Below are 12,978 nucleotides of genomic sequence, written 5' to 3'. Positions count from 1 at the left end.
ATTCAAGTTCAGCGTGTGTTGCGAACTATTTGTTTCTCAGCAAAAGCCACGACGAAACGGTAACAAATAAGTGTAAAGAGACATATCATGGAGTTTATTTTTTCGTTTTGGCAAGTAGCCGTATAATAAGCGGGATAATGTATAGAACGCCGGTCATTATGGGAAAATAAGTCCCTTCAGGGCGAAACAAGACCCTGTCTGGACTTATTTTCCCCATAATGACCGGCGTTCTATACATTATCCCTCACTTAAAATCCATCCAATGGGCAACAATAGCCATGCAATGAAATAAAACAGTTCAACATTTATTTATTTGGCAGTTTATTTTTTGAACAGATAGCTAGAAAAAGCTTGTGATACTTCCATGAAGGCAGGCAGATTCCACCGTCCGTTTTGGGGGTCACCCTTGTGAATCAAAGAAAAAAAAAGAGTGCATTAATCACTGTTATTTACAGAACTTTATATCAAGACTTTCATGAACTATTATCATTGAATGACGTTGACAAACATTAAAAATCCACCAGGAGACAAAATATTAGCGGAACACACTCGGAAACCATGACCACCTATGGAGTTGTTATAATAACTTGTAGCTAGATGACTGTCTGATAATGCTACAACCAAAAACATCCAGTAACGTTAAGTTACATGGCTATAATATGAAGCTACCCTGAATGAATTAATAAGATGTTGTTTGCCATTATTATTACCGTACGTGTGGCTTGTGAAGAGACTAACATTACTTCAACTGTGTTAGCTAATATTAGCTGTCAAACGTTAGCTGCAACCATAGGCTACAGCCACCACGAAGCATATTTAATTAGCATAGCTTCTAGATAGCTATATGGTCGTCTGCTAATGTTAACCAGCTTGGTATGCTCATTTTAGTTCGTTGTAAAAGTTTGTTTTGTTTCTGTCAGCAGTTCATACCCAGTGAACAAAGAACTATGTTTTTATGAGTCTGTCTTTGTGTATATTTAACATTAACAGTAATTGTAAGTTAATGTTAGCTAACGTTAGTTAGCATGAATGACACAATTGTTAACCTGCTTGAGGCTGAACGAAATTGGCAGGCAGAATATCCATTCATATCATGAAGGGGTGGACTTTTAAAATCCGTCGGGATAAAAATAAAAAAAAGTTAAAGATACATACCTTATGAAATCGCCTGATTTCCATTGCATGTTGACAGCTGCTGGACTGGACGGTTGGATGAATAACGATGTTTTTTCGAACTCTCAAATAACTATGCAGCTGTGTTAAAGTCACCCAGTGCTGGGTAGTGTACTCCACGTCAGGTGGGAGAGAGGAGGGGCACTGTCCCAAACTATCAACCAAACAATCTGGGTTACAGAAAATAACTCAACATGAGTAAAAACAACCCCACAAAATGACCTGACAGCCTCAACCCAGCGTTTGGGTTGAGAAAATAACCCAGTATTTTTTAGAGTGTATATATGATCAAACGTTTGATAACAGTTGATATTGTGTATATACTGCACTTTATACTGCACTTCTTGAGTTTGGTTAATACATTTTGTTTTTTTAAAAATCCCTCATTGGCGAATGTATTTCAAAGATGGAGGCGCAACATTGATTCAGCTATTCGGAATAGCAGATTCTACACTTATGAGAATACTTTGATTAGTAGGTGGAAATAATTACACATTGAAAGAACAAAGGGGTTTTTGCTAAGAATTAACTCAAAAAATTACACAATGTAGCTTTAATGTTATTGATAACATAGGCTAGCTACCAAGACGTAGTGGAGCTCAACACTGGATAAGTTTATAATGTTTCTTCACACTATTTGAGTGGTGTCTCGTAAGGAACCAACTCGTGTTCCGTAGTTCTTGGAATGGTTTTCTGAGTGTGTTTAGAGGTCCCAAACGTGCTTTATCTTATGCCCCCAAAGATTAGCGTTATATCTAATTTCGAAGCGCTACAGCCAGGACAGATCTCTGGTTTGATCGAATCAATTTTTGTTAGGTTTTTTGCTTACCCCAACACGGGGTGACCTTAAGGAAAATGATTTTGGAGTTAAAAATGTCTGGGTTTCTCCTTTAAAGCATTGTTTGCGGTGGAGCACTTCAAAAGGAGGATACCCTACCTAGGTCCACACCGACTCGACCAAGAGATCAAAACAAAACCCAGACTATCTAAGTTGCTCATGCAATGCATTATACATTACTAGTCATTGTCTTTTGTAAGTAATTCATTATATTACAATATAACTTTGATAAATAAAAAATAGACTGAGAATAATGGCTACAATCTTGGTGTGCAAATGCAACATTTTGGTCTTTCTCTCTCATTGATTGAAGTGTGGTATAACCTAACCATGTTAGGTCTGTTGCATGAATTAGGGAAAGATTTCTGAAGGTATCAAATTACAGTAACAGCTTAGGCTACTCTTCCTAACTCTTGGAATGTCTTTTCTGGTACCAAATGTCTGGATGTCATCGGTGCAAAAAAAAAGAAACCCTTCTCAATTTTGGGTTACTGAGAATTGTAAAACATACAATATTACTTACATTTTATTGGTAATGCTTTACATTACTGTAATTATATTACATTTGTAACACCCCAACACATTCAGCTATAGCTAAGCTATTAATCCTCATCTGGGGGCCTGAGGTTCCTGAATCCAGTAGAGATACGGAGCCCCGATCGGTCCCCGCAAATGGCCGCAAACAGATGCCTTCCTTGATTTGGTCCCTACCAGTTCTGCCACCAACTTATGTAAAGGGGCTGCCAGCTTGGCAAACCCCTCCACAAAGCGGCGATAGTAGCTGGCGAAACCCAAAAATGAGCGGAGCTCGGAGAGGTGGGAAGGCCTTTGCCAATTAGCTACCACCTCTACCTTCTTTGGGTCAGTCGAAACGCCCTGACTGGAGATGACGTGACCCAGATAACCCACTTCTTTCTGGAAAAACGCACATTTCTCCAACTTGGCTTTTAGGCCCTCCTGTTGCAGGTGTCCAAGTACCACGTCCAACCGCTGCAAATGCTGTGACACAGAAGAAGAGAAAACTACCACATCATCCAAATATAGCAGTAATGACTGGCACTGCTGGTCTCCAAACATTCGCTGCATAAGTCTCTGAAAAGTACTAGGGGCATTACAAAGCCCAAACGGCATTCTGTTCCACTCAAAGAGACCGAACGGAGTACAGAAAGCCGTTTTAGCCTTGTCAGACTCTGCAACAGGGACTTGGTTGTACCCACTCGCCAGATCGAGAGTGGAGAACCAGCAGGCCCCAGAAAGAGCATCCTTACGAGTCTTCCCATTTAACTGGCGGTAATCCACACACAAGCGGGAACTCCCATCTTTCTTCTTAACAAGGACGATGGGGGACGCATAGGGGCTGCAACTCTCCCGAATGATCTGTGCCTCCAGCAGTTGTTGGATGTGAGACTTTACCACTTCGTATTCTGAAGGGGGCAGCCAGCGGTAGCACTGCCGGGCAGGGACATCATCCACTAGGGGGATCTCATGAGTAATGAGGCGAGTGCAACCCAAATCCCCTTCATGAGCAGCAAAAACTGAACTTTAACTCAGCAGCAGTGACCGAACCTGGCTCTGATCTTGACCCGATAGGGCGGACAAATCTAGGGCCTCTATTTTGGACTTAATTGGGTCAGGAGTTACTGGATTCAGGACTGAGCAAGTGCAACCCATACTTCAGCTACCAGGCAGACTAACCACATATACCTCAGTCAGACTGCCCAGTATAGAACGCGGGTACAGTAGGGTGTCATTAGTTCCCACGTTGACTACAGGGATATAAGCGGTGCCGTGGGTCACTTGAACTAATGATGGGGATGCCAAAAGACCAGCAGGCAAACCAGAAGATAGAGGCTCAAAAAGAGCCATGCCCCCAGTCATTAAACTGGAACAGGTAGTGGCTATAAACTTGAGTGTCCCCCCTCGTACTCTGACGGTTCTGTCGATTGCCACCAAAGATCTACTAGTCTGATGACATTGCTGCAAAGCTTCGAACACTGGCTCTGGGGCCTCTGCTACAATGGGTGACTCAAAAAGGGAGGGGCCATGTTGGCCGAACAGTTCATGATAACATTTTCCTATAATGTTCATCCCTAATACCCCAGGAACCTGAGACATGGAACCCCCTAAGGGATCCTTGACAACCAATACCCCACACCCTGGTACATCCTTATTACAAAGCTTAACGTCTAATTCTAGGTAGCCAAGGTATGGGATTCCTAAACCGTTAGCAGCACCAAGCTGCAGCCATTGACACTGCCTAAGACGATCCTGACCCCACGGTTCAAAATGGTGTCTGAAGAAAGTCTCTGTAATGGTCGACACCATGGATCCTGTATCTAACAGGCAAGGCACCTCCACACCCCCCATACTAACACTTATATGTGGGCAAGATGACATAAGTTGAGGGTACTGTCCCTATATCTCCCTTCACTACACTGGAGCCATTTAAATCCCCATCCGAACTGTGGCTCAATAGGTCGGTGGGTGCTAGTTTTCCTGTGGCTGACTGGACTGGTTGGACCTCTGGATAGCAGGTGAACTAGAAAAGGAAGTGGCTCTAGGACGGGGAGGGACCCTCTGGCCTTCGCAATCTCGAGCAAAGTGGCCTGGCTGCTGGCACCTTCTACAGATTACAGGCCCAGAGAAAGCTCTGCTGGGTTGTTTAGAGGCCTGGAGAAGACCAACACTACGAGTGAGGAGGTCAAGCTGTTCCTGCTGGCGTTTTTTAAGATCTCCTTTAGTTCAACTAGTTCAGGGTTTGGTGTAGGACTCTGAGGTGGGTGCCGTGGCTCGCCCTGAACGCCATACACTATACCATAGGCAGAGGGGACAGACTGACTCCTGCCCCTCATTGTTGTTGGCATGCCTTCACGCTCCCACCTAATGGCCTCCCTACGAACTTCCAGTAGAGTGATAGTGGGTTCATGCCACACCAGTTGTTACAATTCCCTACAGAGTGCACCGTCAGTTATGTACTCAATAAATTGATCCCGTGACATTACCTCTGAATTTGGTATGGCATGGGGCACAACCTGTCTGATCTTCCCCATCAAACTCATTAATGCCAGGCAGAATTCCAGTAGACTCTTCCCGTCCTTTTGCCTTCTTGAAAAGAATGCCTCCTGCAATGACACATGGGACTCACAACAACCATACAATTCACGTAAAATTGCTGTAATTTTATCTGGATCCCTCCTCTCCTCAGCAGAACGATATTTCATTTCCTCCCTGGCTTCTCCTTCTAAATGGTCAAAGAGAAATGCAATCCTGCTGACTACGCCAAATTGTGACAGAGCAGTATAAGGGGAGGAGGAAAAGGTGTACCCCAATTAATAGTCCCGACTACGCCACCCCAGGGGAACCACTGTAATTACCCCCTAGGGAAATACCAAGGTAACCTCACATAGAATACCCACACAGGTTCAAATGCACTACGCAACAGACGTGAATTCCAATAAAATGAAAGTTTATTCATGGTAAAGGGAAAAAGGGGAAGTGGAACTGCAGATCTCTTATGCTGGGGAAACCTAAAAGACTCACAATGGTTAAGGACAATAGAAAAATATATATTTATTAAATATTGTTGTATGACAAGTTCTTAAAATTAGATCTTATGGATCATACATTGGAGTCTAGGCATTTGAGGGACCAAACGTCCACAGAACTCAATAAATGCAGCTTGGCGGGAGCTAACCCAAGGGAGACACGCTACTGATGATGGTGTTCCAAGATTCACACCAAACACACATGCACACACACTGGTAGTGAAGTGAGTTTCTCTATAACGCAGACTGCGGTAAGCAGTACACTGCACCGCACAGCTCACCGCACAGCACAGCGACACACAGCACAATAAAGCACAGCAAACATGCAGTGATAGGGTTCCGCCACCAGGTGCCTAGCGTCCCCTTAGGAGCGCCCCGACCTGCCAAACAAACAAACAAAGACAAAACAATTAAGGCACCAGAGGATAGCAGTAAATCAACCAAAGACACTAACACTAACACTGGCAACATGCAGTAGATGTTATAATTAGGCAGCTTCACCAACAAAACCAAAAGGAAACCCAAAATAAAGACCCAGAGTCTACGAAAGTGGCAAATAAAGTTAAATTCAATTTGCAAAATTTTAGGCCAAAAAGGCTGCCAAGTTGTTTTTATATACCATGATCTTTTCACATTTTAAGTATTGTTTTATAAAATGGTCATTTACTGGCATAACTACCCTTAAAATCATTGAATCTCTGTTTAAGAAAGCCATAAAAACTTTTGATAAAACTATTGTCATTTCACCATTACGATATCTTAGAGACACACATTTTTAAGCTTTGACAATTTTAAACACTTTAAGTATGCTTGTTTGGTATACAAAGTGCTGCACAATCTTGGCATTCATGGCTGACTGCAGACGCGCCACTTCCCTCCCCATATTCCAAGATTAAGATAGTAGCCTATACAAAAAGCACTTCGTACTATCATAAAAAAAATTGTTAAAACGAATAGCTATTTGCAATTTGACAAAACACTGGTCCTCATTTTGCGAATGCGAGGACGATATGAGCCTGTTGCATTTAGTTAGATGTCCAAGTCATGCATAATGTTTGAAAACCACTGGCTCGTAATCACAATAATTTAACACACGACAGTTGGATAACCTACTTCATCATGTCCCCATGCCTACATTTTGTGAGTAGCATAGAGATTGTTAAAAACAATAAAGTATGGCTCTCCGTTTGGGACATCGAAAACTTATATTTTTAATAGACTACCGTCGAAGATGCTGACTTCCAAAAGCCTCGGGATAACACGTTATCTCCACTATCATCAGTCATGCCCCTTGATCAAAGTGGGGAATGAAATAAAAGTTTGAGAACCACTGGCTTAACAAGTTACCTACAGTCCAGAACACAGAATCTGTTGCAATATTCTGATGATCGGCGATGATATCGGCAAATGTTTGTTTTCCAAAGTAAGAATTTCACTTCACCATGCACCTTCGACAATACCTGGCCTACCTGGTATCATTACAAACATTATTCTGTGTCCTAAAACTGGCATATTTTATGGCATTGCGTCATGTAAGTTCGTTGCAAAATCTAGAGAAATGTGTGAGGTGGTCAGCGGGGGACAATTGAGACACACATTGGATTGTGTTATTACTTGAACATTCCACACTATCCACAGCTGTGGTAGGCCTATCAGGGGCAGGAGGATTACTGTCAGCGCAGGCTTTATATAAAATTCTTCAACAGAAGGCCTCGAATGTTGTGTTGACCCTCCGAGAATAAATAAAGGTTGAATGAATGAATGAATGAATGCAGGCTTGCCCAAAATAAAGGCATGTGGTTTGCGCAGCCTACAGTAAATAACAGACCCGCCAGAATGTGCGTTATGATGCTTTTTTACGAGCAAGATGTTTTTGGTACCCTACGCACACTGCATGTTCTTAAATAACAATGATCATCAGTAATATTCGACCATTAATTTGGGCAAGCGTGACCACCTTGATTGGCTGATGATTGTAACGCGGGCATGATTCCAAACACCTCCCTTACGATGATGAGTGACAGGTGACAGGTCTCAGAATTCGTGCGCTACACAAGGACGGAAGATGATGAATAACTGGGTCCGTAGGCTATTCACAAAGGCTTTTATCTTACTACTAGGAGTAGGCTACTCCTAAATCGCACTTAAAGATTTTAGATTGGAGTTTTCTCTTAAAAGTTATTCACAAAGCCTTTCAGACAACTCCTAAACTAGGAGTGAGTCTTTGTGGCAATGGATGACGTCATTACTCATGCACGAGCTTGACTGTTTGGTTTCGTGATAGCCTATGATAAACGGCTTATGGCCAAATATGTGAAAACGTTAAAATACAGTAGCCGATAAACCCGGAAAAAGTTGACAGTGATTTTTTCATAATCACTTTGGAGGGTCATAGAAAAATGTATTGCTGGCGAGGGAGGGTCACGTCTTTTTGGACTAATGCTCCCAAAACTCCTCCGGTAGCCCCTTAAATAAATAACGAACAGTCCCTAATGAAGTAAACTTGTGACCATCAAAAATCGTTTATCGCCTGTAACTCCGTGATAACAGGACGTAACAGGAAGGCATTTGGCTGAGCAACGGAGGTTAATACTCTATATTTTGTCCAAATGATGTCTGTCTATCATCGTTGCACTCGGAGAAAACCAGAATGTTTAATTTGTCCTGCGTCTCTACGGCTGCAAATGGGATTCACTCGCAGTTAACCAAATATTTCTTTATTAGGGCAGGGCAGGCATATTTCTGGTAATTACATTATTTCTAAACCAGTCTGCTAAAGTCTGTAGTGAAGTCTGTGTAGGGTTTTCCAGGCTCCATTTCTTTTTACGAGACACCCTGCTCACTTGAGCCATCTACCGGTTGTTTGGGTTGTTGCAGCGTCTCACTGGAAAAATACAAATTAAAGTCGCGTGATACCGTCTGATCCCACGCGCGGACCGCCAGTGAAGCTGGCCAAGTCGAAGCACTGCCCACTGTATATGTTTTGTCCTATGTCACCTGCCTAGGGACTGCAGATGAAAAGTAGTTACTTTTACTAATTCTGGCATATTTATATGATGTTTTTTACACAATGTTCATTAATATGCATGGTCCCTATCAAATAAACCAATAAAATAAAAAATAAGGAATGCACTAATATTTTGTTCGTAGTACCAGTTTGCAACAATTATTAGTTAACACCTATTAGCTACTCGACCTGCGCCCTGTGATTAGCCGGCAAAAATGCTTGAGTGCTAGATGCACCGTGAAAAGTTCCAGTGCATTTATGTGAGGCCGCTGCAGCTGCTTGCTCCATGTCCCTCGGACCGCTCGCCCCTCGCACACCGCTCCCCAACCTAGGAGGGAGGCATCCACCCTGCTGCGGGAAACTATTCCTCTGGGGCTGACCGGACGATCTTGGCTGCTGCTGCGGGTGCTGCCTGCGCCTCTGTCTCTGCCGATGTACCGCCATCGGAGCTAGTGAGGGGGCGGGATGGGAGATCGCCTCCCGCCGGGGCAGGGATGTCTTGTGAGCTACGGCGCTATTCTGCAGCACCTCAAAATGCTCCCTCATACTCTCAACAATCTGGAGGAGGAGATGGACGCATCCAGCAATGGAGTCTTCTCCCTGTCAGGTAGCTGGGATAGCGTGAGCCACAGATGGCGTACCAGCCACACCAAATGGCCCATTGCTCTGCCCTGTGCTAGGGCTGCGCACTTCGAGGCCCGCAAGGCCAGGTCCAGTGCTCTCCTTTATTCAGGGAGTGGAGTCAGGGCTTCTTCGTCCACCGCAGCCAGCCTCATGCTCTCCCCGGCGTAGACCTGGAGGAAGGCTGTGGTGTTGAGGGCACGGCATGCCTGCCCCACACAGGCGTAAGCCTTAGACGCCTGACCGGCAGTGGCCCTGCGCTTAGATGGCAGAGTGGCCGGGCTACGGGCTGATGCTCCCTGTGGGGCGAGGTAGGCAGCCAGCGCCTCCTCCACCTTGGGCAGGTGGATCAGCCCCTGCTCCTCTGCCCCGTGCAGGACAGAGAAAGGCCCGAAACCCTGGACGGGTGATCACGCTGGATAGCGCATCATCCACTCTCCTCCGGGATCTGGTCCAGCGAGCTACACTCGGAGGCCATGAAGGACACCTGGTCATCATCATGAGACCCCACAGAGCTTCCTGGAGATGCCGCAGCAAAATCGCCAATGGGGGACTCTGCAGCCAGCCCGACCGGCAAATTCATCTCCCCCTGCTCGACCAGCAGCCACTCGGGAAGCGCAAGTGGCTCCCCGAGAGAGGCAGGCTGGGAGGGGGGCTGTTGGCTTCCATCTCCTCAAGCAAGCGAGCCCGGAAGAGGACAGCCTTTGGCCCCAGCCACTCGCAGTGCGAACAGAATTGTGGGACCGCCAACTCTGTCCGGGCATGAGATATACCCAGACAGCTTATGCAAATGGAATGTGGGTCCAGGGCGGGGATGAACTGCCCACACCCCTGGACACACCGCTTCATTTGGGCAGCCTCGGACATACTTGCTTTTTTATGATTTTATTTATTTATTCTGTTATTTCAGTTGTTTCAGATCCTATTCTTCCGTTCTCAGACCAGTGGCAATAGACGTCACTGAAGAATGAAATAGGGCTTTCAGACATAACCTCCGGAGTATATGCGGAGGTTTGTGAAACGGAGGTTAGATATGATGCTAACCTGCGGACCTTATACTGACGATGAAGTGGTTCGTTTTTTCCTGGTTTATTTTTCCAAAAGAATCTCCACTGTCCCAATGGCAGGTGGCTTTTGTGGGATACACACCTGCTAACTACAATGTGTGCCTGCATTTCGTTGAGTGGCAGCCCAAATGATAATCTGCCATTCACATGCCTTTTGTGTGTTCCTGCAAGTCAAATACTGTATGTGTACTGCATTTACGTAAGGAGCTTGGAATAAAATTGGGTTTTTTTCTTTTCATTTTCTCTAGCTAGGCATTTTTCATTCTAAACAAATATCGGGCTAAGCAGTGAGGTCATGAGAAGACTATCAATGAACAGAAAACCGACCGTGTTGGCCAACAATTTATTGAACACTCTTCTTATATTATACTGTAATACTGTTATTGTCGTCAATGACGTCGTTGTCCTGCCTTTTGAGCGCCTTCTGCTTATGTTGATTTGGTCTTTTGAATTCCTTTGGCCTTGCGATGTGGTTGTAGGCCTACATCAACGTGTCTCTTGCCGTTCCCTTCATGTATTCTATCATGACGCTGTCTGCCCTCATGTAGCTCCGTGATGTCTTCGTCTTTCCAGGTCGGAGATTTTCTGGACAGCATTATGCCACTCCGTCATACCCTGGTATGTAAGTGCTCCCGCCACATGGACGCATGAAAGAAACATCATCTCACATGGTGTGAATCTTAACCGCATGTTCTCCGCTTTGTTCAGACATAGCTCCTTTACATAATGTGAGGAGGAAATACTAGAGGGGAGCAGTAGAACAGCCGGCTAAGTTCGGACTTCCATATGACCTCCGGTCTTACACATGTCTGAAAGCCCTTAAATAGTGTTTGCCATTGGCCGTGCCGGCTAATATATAGCCGAGCCGTTTCGCGCCAATAGAACCTATTAGAGGACTTCAGTGGTGATCACGTGATCGAGGAGTGTATTCCCATTGATTAACGCTGAGTAGTTTGACTGATAGAGAACCATTCATTTTCATGTGAAGCGCAGGGTCAGTGTTTGAGGCTTTTTAAGTTTCAGGTTTGACCCTGGTCTGGTCTCAACCCTTCATGGACAAGAAGTTATGTTCAAGCACTGTTCAAGCACTCAGTAGTTCAACTGAGAAGAATGGGTGAATCTGGACACACTTTCTTTCTTGCCGTGCGCTGTCACTTTCTCTTTTTACTGCGTAAAAGACTACATTACAAGATTATTTTGTCAGGCCATAGGCTAATAAAATACACTATTAGTCGGACGCAAACCAGAATATTGAAAGAAGGAGGCACCAAGGCCACAGTGGCCTGTAAACCTCTGATTTTCAATGGGGCATCACAGCCATGGCCGCCGTGAAATTCCTACCCTGGTACAGTCTCTTCATCGTCTCGTCTTAGTCATGGAAAAAAAGGTCGCTGACTAGGGTTGGGTATCGTTTGGGTTTTATCCGATACCAGTGCTAAATCGATACTTTTAAAACGGTGCCGGTGCCTGAACCGGTACTTTGTTTTTAAAATGTTTTAAATTAAAATGGTCTAAAGCATGAATTGCTTTTTTTTTTATTGATAAGACCAATTTGAACATGAAATTGAACTGTTATATTCAATTTACTATCAATATCTCATTAATAATACATTTAAATGTTAAAACAGCTTGCCATGCATGCACACACAATGGTAAGCTCTGCTTTCAAGTTTACCCAGTGTAGGCGGTTTGCCATAACGTGTAGGGACTAGGGACTGCTGGAACATCTTTTTCAGCATTCACGCCTCTCTCCGAGAGTGAAGTGTCCAGACTCCTGACATGCAGCCGTCCTACCACATGCTCGCTGGACCCTATACCTACGAGCCTACTTCAGTCCATCAGCCCGACCATCGCTCCAGCTATCACACATGTGATCAATGCCTCGCTAACCTCCGGCACATTTCCAACAGCGTTCAAAATGGCCCGGGTAACTCCGTTACTTAAGAAAGCTTCTCTCAACCCTGCTCAAGTCGAGAACTACCGCCCTGTCTCACTACTGCCTTTCCTATCCAAAGGCATTGAACGAGCAATCTCCAAACAGGTCTCTGACTTCCTTTCACAGAACAACCTTCTGGATCCAAATCAGTCTGGGTTCAAAAGCGGCCACTCTACCGAAACGGCTCTGCTGTCTGTAACAGAAGCCTTAAAAGAAGCCAGGGCGACCGCTCGGTCATCAGTACTCATTCTGCTTGACTTATCGGCTGCCTTTGACACGGTTAATCACCGTATCCTTCTCTCTATACTCGCTGACATGGGAATCTCCGGTTCTGCTCTCTCCTGGTTTGAATCCTACCTCACAGGACGCTCGTTTAACGTATCTTGGCTTGGTCAGCTATCTGCACCTCACCATCTCACCACAGGGGGTCCCCCAGGGCTCAGTGCTGGGCCCCCTCCTCTTTGCTATCTACACCACCTCCTTGGGACAGATTATCCGTTCGCACGGCTTCTCATACCACTGCTATGCAGACGACACACAGCTCTATCTGTCCTTTCCACCTGATGACCCCCGGGTTTCAGCACGGATCTCGGATTGCCTTTCAGACATAGCTACATGGATGAAGGCACACCACCTCCAGCTGAACCTCTCAAAGACTGAACTGCTGGTCATCCCAGCTAAACCTACCATACACCACGACATCAACATCAAATTTGACTCCCTGTCTGTTTCACCGACCAGGACTGCAAGAAATCTAGGAGTTGTTCTCGACAACCAACTAAACTTCTCAG

The sequence above is a fragment of the Alosa sapidissima genome, chromosome 1 (genome assembly GCF_018492685.1).
Source record: "Alosa sapidissima isolate fAloSap1 chromosome 1, fAloSap1.pri, whole genome shotgun sequence".
Lineage (NCBI taxonomy): Eukaryota > Metazoa > Chordata > Actinopteri > Clupeiformes > Clupeidae > Alosa > Alosa sapidissima.
This window is presented reverse-complemented; position numbering follows the sequence as displayed.